At 57.0% G+C, this 7,215-nt stretch overlaps 1 long non-coding RNA gene across 7 annotated transcripts in view; it reads right to left on the bottom strand.

Moving 5' to 3' along the window:
- Window positions 1-7,215, bottom strand: part of LOC104875994 — a 24,269-nt gene that overhangs the window by 2,270 nt on the left and 14,784 nt on the right. For 6 of the 7 annotated variants that reach the window (XR_002026026.2, XR_002026027.2, XR_004515106.1 and 3 more), the window contains 2 exons: window positions 1,002-1,114; window positions 584-852 (listed from right to left, as the gene is read on the bottom strand). This is a non-coding gene — a long non-coding RNA (uncharacterized LOC104875994). The remainder of the gene's footprint in view (window positions 1-583; window positions 853-1,001; window positions 1,115-7,215) is intronic. The other variant, XR_004515109.1, reaches the window with a different exon arrangement.

Here is a 7,215-nt window from a genome sequence, read left to right as displayed (position 1 = left end):
CCTAACTCTGCTCAGGGTCACCTTCCCTCCCTGCCTGGCTCCTCCTCCCCCTTCCCCTTCCCCGCCCCCTCCGAGGCCCCTAACCTTGATCTTGACCCCAGGGAGTAGTGGCAGGGGTGGGAATTCTGCCTGGTCCTCACGTGGGGAGACACCCGAAGCTAAGGAACGCCTGTGACCGCCTGTGACCTCTGTCCTGGGCTGGGCTGCCTCACATGTCCCAGAGTGGGCAGCTTTTCCTCAGAGTCCCCTCTGTCCCTGTACATCTCCTCCCTACTCCCTGCTCCAGGGCCTCAGTCGGCCCGGGAGCCCTACCCACCCAGGCTGGCTAGACTCAGGGGAACAGCAGAAGAGGTGCGGGTGTCTGTCGGGGCCTGGGAAGGGTGGCGGTGGACATGATGGGGGCGGAGGAGCCCAGATGGAAGAGCCTCCTGCCCCAGTTCCACGCCAGCCCCAGACACAGCAAGCCAGGGTCTCCTAGCAACAGTGCAGTAGTGGGGTGGGAAACAATGACATCATAAATTATCCCCTGTCCCCTCCCTTCCATGGTTGAAAATAGCCTCCTCCTCCTCCTCCTCCTCTCTACCTGCTGCTCATTCAGGGTCCCCTGGACAAAGCTGGCTCCTCTAGACGCCCCTCGAGGTCAAGGTAACCATTCTCCGCCTTCTGTCGGGTTCCAGGGTCTCCCAGGGACTCTGCCGGAACTCACTCACTAGCGCGAGCGGTGGAGTGGGAAAGGCTGGCTTCCAAAGGGGCCCCGCCAGAAATCCTGGAGGACTATTCCTCCTGTTCCTCTTGGGGTTGCTGACGGGAAGGGGAGCCTCTCCTACTCAGAACACTCCGGGGCACTGACTTCTGTAAACAAAGGGTCTGAGCAGGGACATGGAGTCTTCAGAGGGGTGCCCGGCCCTCCCACCAGGCCAGAGCGGTCTGTTTCTCTCTGGGTAGCTGGGGTCCAGCCATATCCCTGGAGTAGCTAGAGCTGGGCACAGTTCTTTCCTTACCTCTCCACTCAGCCTGTCAAGCACAGGTCAAAGAACTGGTGCTACAGCAGTGCAGGCCTTGGTCAGACACTGGGAAGGACTTCCCAAGACAATAAGTAAGGCTGTAGAATTTCCTGCCCAGAGAGAGAAAAAAATCTGTCACGGAAACAGGAAACTGGGTCAGGAACTCCTGAATCTTAGCTCATTAATTCTTTCTTAGCCATAAACACATAAAGAGCACTTATCACAGAGCCTGATGCTGAGTAGGACTCCATTTTGGCCAGTTAAAAAATCATTTATCAATACGAATTTTATTGGAAGAATATGTGGAGAAAGGGATAAACCCCCAGAGGACTAGCTCCTGTCTTCCAGGAGCCCCATAGGGAAAACCCAGATATGAGGTCGAGGGAGTACAAGATGGCAGCCGATCGTCATGGCAACAGCAGAGGAAGGAGTTGGTAGGCTGTGGGGGCGGTGCTGGGAGCCAGCTGGTGCCAGATGGACCAGCCCAGCGGAAAGCAGCCCCAGCCCGGCGAAGCTCATGCCCTGCGCCCAGGGCTCTCCCTCCGTATGCCAGCTTCACCTGGTCCTCCCTGCCAGGACTAAGGCCCACTGCTCTCTGTGGGGGCGATGCCAGCACCTTCTGCTCTTCCCGATTCTCGCTTGTACCACAGGAGTGGCTGCTTGGAGACAAAAGACCCTCCTGGTCAGTCTCCCCGGCCCATGGCCCAGCAGGTGACAGAGTGAGCAGAAACGGGGCCCCGAGAGGGTCCCTGGCGTCGGGACCCGGGGGTCCACCTCACACACATCCGTGTTGTCACAACTCCATGACATGTGGCCCAGGTGCCCCAAAGACACGGTGGTGAGCGGGGCTGGTTATGGGCAGTTAGGAGACACAGGGATTCCCCGGGCCTCTCCTCCTCCCAGTACTGCCAGGTCCTCGTGCTGTGGCCAGCAGCTGACCCTTCCCGAGAAGGTGTTAAAAAGCCCTGCACAGCCACGCACCTGCTCCGAGACCCACCCACTGCAGCCACACGTCGCCCACACTCCCTGAACGCCCTTCATCACGGACCGCACCCAACGCCTCTGCTGCCATCTTAAGCCCACATTCCCACCCCGGGGATCATTCCTGATCTCTCACTCCTGCCCCAGAGCCCCGCACCGGTCCCTTGGCACTGAGCTGCAGCAGGGCAGCTGCATACCACCGCCCCGATCCTCGGGGTAAATCGGACCCCAAAGGCCACCCTGCTAGAAAGGGAAGGGAGCCAGAACGCGCAGCCTGACCAGCTTCTGGGACAGACAGAGCCCTCACTCAGCAACTCCGCGCAGGTGCACGTTGAGGCTGCAGCCATTCTGCTCTGCAATGTCCTGACCAAGCAGCTGTTGAAGGGCCGCGGGGGCTCGGCAGTGGGGGAGGTCAGAGAAATCCCTTGGGGGACAGAGTGGGCTGGAGACTGAAGTGGCCTCAGGACTCTGGTCAGCCTTGCCTCTCCACCACCCCTCCACAGCTGTCCCCGGAGCGGGGCTGGGGCAGGAGCTGGGAACCCTGGCAGAAGAGGGGCGAGCAGCGGAGGCTCAGGCTGGAGGCCCGAAGGTGCCCTGGGAGGGCGCTGTCTGAGCAGTGGAAGGAAGACCAGAGAGACCTGGCAGGACTGGGCCTGAGTGTGCGGCCTGCGACAGGAGGCTGTCCTGGAAATGGCTCCACACAGCCGCACCCGGACCTTGGCCAGGCCTCAGCACCTCTGCTTTACATCCAGACTGCCCTGCCTCCAACCTCTCTGCTCCAGCCCCAGGGGCCTCAGGAAGCTAAGCCCTCTCACCTGACAGGGCCACTGCCCGCCACGCACAGAGCGCTCTTTGTGCAGAGAGGCCCCCACTTCCATTCCAGCTCCTCGCCGCCTCTCTCTGAGGAACCCCTCACAGCTGCCCCTTTCTGTTTCTCTGCTCCAGCTGCCTGGCCTTGCAGACCTTGACCTCTTAAACTTCGTCCTTTTTTCAGGAGAGCTCAGAGACTAACTGGTTGCCCCACAAAGTCGGGGCCAGCATCCCTGTCCCTGTCCCAGGCCTTCACACTTTCCTGAGTTACCTGGAACCAGCTGGGAGCCAGGAAAATGTCTGCTGGATGCTGGGCTCAGTGGGCAGCTGGAGGTGGGGGTCCCCAGCCGTATCCTATGTCTAGGGTCTCTGGGGCTATCAGCCAGCTTCCCTAGCACCCCACCAGCAAACTAGCCTCCCTCGTGTAACATAACAGGCTCTTTTTTTTGTTTTGTTTTTGTTTTTTGAGGCAGGGTCTCGCCATGTAGCCCAGGCTGGCCTTGAATTTGAGGTGATCTTCCTGCCTCAGCCTCCCAAGTCCTGGGATTTTAGGTGTGCACCACCATGCCCGGCTTGATACTTTTTTTTTTTTGGAACAGGCTCTTAACCACGGAACTCCTTTGGAAGCACAGGCTAGATCCCAAAACATCTTCTTTCTCACCTCCTTGCCTTCACATACGCTGTCTCCTCTCCACCACACACCTCCTCAAATTCCTTAGACTGACAAACCCTTGCTTCCCTGTGTCACTTGTCCAGGAAGCCCTTCTCAGCTCCTAGGGTGGTCTGCAGGCCCCTCTGCAGGCCCCACCAGCATCCTGCGTGTCCCTGCATTCCGGCAGACGGCAGCTCCCAGAGCGGCTCTACACTCCACCCTCTCTTTCGCACAGCACCTGGCACAGAGGAGGCCTGAGTGCTTGCTGAATAAACGAGCTGAATGGAGGCAGAGGCCGGGGAAAAAGAGGGTGGGATGAAGGATGTGCCACAAAGGAGCAGGGACGACTTGGATGGACTTGGGACAGTGCCCTGGATTTGAACTGCAGGGCTAAGAGTCTGATGCCACTGACAGAGACGAGGAGCAGAAGCGTCAGCGCCAAAGCCCTGGACATGGCTCCCGCCTAAGTCTTGGTACTTCCACGCCACCTCTGCAGAGGCCAGAGCACAGGCGCGTTCCCAGTGCTCCTTGTGTCTAGGGCCTGGCCATGATCTTTCTAATATCTGATCTGGGAGCTAATGGCTGCAACTCCAGGTAGTAGTTGGGGTGGAAACTCAGTTTTAGATAGGTCAAGATTAAGGAAATGAGTGAGAGCTTGGAACTTCAGCAGACGGCTGAAGTGAGGAAAATGAAGACAGGAGAGGAAGAAAATGACAGAGTGCTCACAGTGGAAGCTTGAGGGACACTTGTAACTGTGGAACTGCTTGATGCAGAGAACTCAATGAGTGGAACCGAGTGGGAATAATCCAATATACAACAGAAGAGCCAAAGGCCAACGGGGAAGACTGGGAGGATATCAGAATGAAATTTTCCAGAGGTTAAGGAGGGCCCACCCTGAGGAAGGGTCGGTGCTGAGGAGGCCTGGGCTTTGAGAGGGTGCAGTTTCACTATTGCTATGAAGATGGAGGCCAGCCTGCTAGGCCGAGGAGAGGAAATGAAATGCTACCTCCAACACACAATGGCTTTTCGCTGGCCTGAGAGACCTTCAAATTGGCAGATGATCCTGGCTGCCCACAGTTCAACCTCCCTTCCTTGCTGGTACCCCCAGCTCTGATATCCCCAGTGCCTTCAACATTATCTAGTGCTTGCTCCAAGTCCTCCGGGACCTACATACAGTGCTGAGTCCTTTCGATTACCCTGCCTCACTGGTGAATCTCACATCTCTTCCTGGCCTACCCTCTTTCTTCTCGCCTTCTTCTCTCTCTCCTTGATTCCACTAGTAGGAAGATTCGACCATGCTCCTGATCAGCCAGAAAATCCTTCCTATGGTCTCACTGTCCATGTCCACCAACCAAGACCGGCTGTCAGCCCACACCTGCCAGGGGCGGCCATTTTATAGGCGCCAGTTACCTAAGATGGCGGCCTTCCTCCTCCCTCTGCTTCCGTTCCCACAGCTTTGCCTCCTACTCCTGCCTCTTTCTCTCTGAAGCCTGAGCCCAACAAGGTGGGGGGCCAGGCTGGGGAGCCAAGGCCGGAGGAAGCAAAACAAAAAAGGACAGAAAAGCCGGCCCCTTGGCATCTCTCTTTGGCATTTGAGTCCAGCCCAGGGAGGGAGAGCAGAAGCGAAGAAAGAAAGTAGTGTGAGTTTTTATTTCTGTCCTCTTCCTGCCACCTCTCCAGACCCCTCCCCCACACTTTGATGAAAACAAAATCTCTCCCCTTTTCTCTCTTCTCTAACCACCCCCCCTTTCCTGGCTTGTACCATGAGCCTCCTGGAATGCAAATGAATCGTATTATGCAAATATATGCAAATCAGGTCTAACGAGCGGAAGGAGGGGGCAGAATGCTTAATGAGTAATGGTGGAGGGTGCAGATGGAGGGTGTTAAGAATGGACCCCTCCTCTTCTCCATTCCCACAACTTGGAGGTTTGTTGGGGATGATGGGGTAACCCTCACTTCTGGGAAAGAGTAAAAGGTCATGGCCCAGGGCTTGGCTGAGAAGACCTAGGATGGCCGTGACCATGGGTGAGAGGCAGGAGGGCTTGGGCAGAGTAGGGTTAAGTTCATGGGAAGGGTACTCACTTGCACCTTGCCCAGACCCTGGGTACCCCAGCCTCCCTGCCTCTATGGCCTACCAATGCCGGAACCTTCTTCAGCTCCGGTGCTAACGAGGGTGATGCTTGTGCACTCCATGGCTGTGCATCAGAATGAGGATTCCCAGGGGAAGGTTCTCAGCCAGACCCAGGTTTTTCCTGGAGGTGGGGGTGAAAGCTGTCTTTCTCTCTGAGCTTTGGGGGGCTGGGGTGGTTGCCATGGAAACATAGCACGGAACACCCACCTCCCCAACATCCAGCCCCAGAGGACCTAGGAGATGGAGGGTTAGATAATGGATCGACACCCCCCGATGCCCTCACCACCTGGCACTGCCAGCCAGAGACGGCGGCATCAAATCCACCCGAGAGAGAATGGCCTCTTTGTTCCTAGGCTCACGGTGTTGGGGGAGCAGGCATGGGCTCACAGAAGGGCCTTTCCCAGGCCTCGTTCCAGTTTGCGTGACTCCTGCTGGCCTCTGGAGACTCCTTGTGGCCATCCACTGGCTTCTGTGCCCTGGCAGATGGTGGTTCCTCGCCTTTTGTCTCGTGGCTTGCCAGCTATGGCTAGGTGTGCCTACCCTGTGCTTTTCCGGGAGGCCTTCCCTTCAGGCTGGGGACAGCAGTCAGTTTACCTCTTTCTGGCTTTCATGGACACTGCACATGCCCGGACGTGCATCCTGCCTTTTTGTGTGAGAGAAACCTGTGAACTACCCTACCACACCACGCTTGCTCTGCCTAACCCAGGGGAGCCCCAAAGGAGGCAGCAGATGTATAGAGGGGCCAGGCGAGTCTGCGTCTTGACTCCACAAAGTGGCTGTGCAGCCTGGATCACCCCTCTTCACTCCTCTGGGATGTGTAAGAAGGCACAGGGCTCTCAGCAGCTTTCCCAAGTCTCACAGTGCCTTAGGCTGACTCCTCCCAATATCCCTCTCCCACCCTTTCTCCTCCTGGAGAAGCCCCTGTCTTTCTGAGTCCCCACGACGGACAAATCTAATGTCCTGCAGGCAGGAATGCCAAAGGCAAGCAAATCCTCAGAGTCAGGAATTGTGGCGCTCTGATAACCGCTGCTAGCCACAGGAAGACCCTCCCTCCTCATCCTCCCAGCGGGGGCTGCGCCTCACTCACCGCGGGAGCTGTCCGTGGTGCTGGACGTGGCTCTGTCATCCACAGCAAGGAGAGAGGGCGGGAGGGTGGTGGGGCACCCACCCGCCCCAGTTCAGGTCAGAAACTAAAAGGAAGAGAGCAGAAACGTTTGGATACAGTAAGGAAATGGGAAATGTACCCCAGCAGAAAGTCTCCTCCCCGAAGACGTCCAATTGCCGGTACTATCAAGAAGGCTGGACAGCGGCAGAATCAAGGAACCACTGAACCTCCCAGGCCTTTATCATGAATTGAGGTGCCCGGATTGGTCCACCCTCCTCTAGATCCCAGCGGGAAATCCAGGAGATGGAGTCGGCGCTTTTTGCCCTTAGGAAACCAGCTCAGGTTCAGGAGAGAGGCAGAGAGAGACAGAGAGAGACAAACACAGAGAGACCTCTAAGTTTTAAGACTCCTACAAAGACTTTTCAGCAATAAAGATGAGAGACACCACCCTGCCTGCATTGTAGATATTAGGTACTTAGGTAGAAAACAGGCAGGGACGGACCAAGGTGTAGGTGTGTGTGTGTGTGTGTGT

Source organism: Fukomys damarensis, unplaced genomic scaffold, assembly GCF_012274545.1.
Source record: "Fukomys damarensis isolate Sample0158 unplaced genomic scaffold, DMR_v1.0_HiC HiC_scaffold_33, whole genome shotgun sequence".
NCBI classification, from domain to species: Eukaryota; Metazoa; Chordata; class Mammalia; order Rodentia; family Bathyergidae; genus Fukomys; species Fukomys damarensis.
Note: the sequence above shows the minus strand (reverse complement) of the source record. Positions and strands in the feature narration are given on the sequence as shown.